Source organism: Acanthopagrus latus, chromosome 1, assembly GCF_904848185.1.
Source record: "Acanthopagrus latus isolate v.2019 chromosome 1, fAcaLat1.1, whole genome shotgun sequence".
NCBI lineage: Eukaryota > Metazoa > Chordata > Actinopteri > Spariformes > Sparidae > Acanthopagrus > Acanthopagrus latus.
Window position 1 is genome coordinate 22,348,596 of NC_051039.1, and position 1,139 is coordinate 22,349,734.

The following is a 1,139-nucleotide window of genomic DNA, read 5'->3' on the forward strand; positions in this document are numbered from 1 at the left end:
GATCCCTTAACTTTGACAATCGAGATCAAATGCAGCAGAGAATCTTTTCACACCTGGTACACAGTAAACGCTTCCTCCTCAACGGAGCTAGTTAGCCAGCTGAGTTATCTAGCCTCCCTTCCATGAGTAGTTGTTTCTGTGCGATGGTTCAGTTGGCAGGTGTAGCTCAGTAGGAAGAAGACAGTTCCTACATGATACTGCTCACATCAATGTCTGTGGATTATCTTGAGTGACTGAGTCATAAGAGACATTGCCATTGAGCTTTTCAAATGCAATAAGCTATTTCCATTATATTAAGGAGAAGGTAGACATCTCTACATCCAATATCTCCACAACTCGACAACTTGCAACAAAACAATCCAGATGAGGGATGGACATTTTCAGCAATTTCTTTGATCAATAGTAACATGGCTGCTGAACAATCAATCATCAGTTAATCATTAATATGTGAAATATGCTGCAAGCTTTTCCTTTAGAACATCTTTTGCAGGCTGCATCAGGAATCAACAGAGCAGAAATTAAACACCAAGTTACTTGAATGATAAACAAAATAATGACTTCATTTGACTCGCGGCACTACTAACTACCAGCTACTCACTGGCTAAAATGTAATAACATCAGCTTGTATCGAAATTTTCGTATTTCTAAAATTACAAACTACTCGCTTGTTAATGAAATACCACTCCTCATACCGGTATGTTGGATTGTATTTTGATACATTTGAAAAGCAATTATTTGTAATTTGTAACAAGATAGGTTTGATGTATTTGTGCCCGTCTCTGTTTGTCAGTTAATACATCTTTAATCACTTAAATCAATAGATTAATCAATTCATCATTAATGATCAATCACTAACATCCCTAATCCAGATGGATAAATAGCACGACAGGTAAGAGGGTAAATTATGTGTATTTGATTTTGGGCTGAACTGTCCCTTTAAGAAGCCTCAGAACCACAGCTCTGCGACAGGTCTGGACTGTGTTGTCTCTACGCTGCAAAAGAATCCCAGTTTATTTGGTGAAAAACTAGACAGCTTTGTGACAAGTTTGGATGAAGCCAGTCAAAAGTCTGTCTTTGTGCAACTAGCATCTAGTGCGGCGATACGTTGGTTAGAACAGACTGTAGCTGGCTCTGTTTAA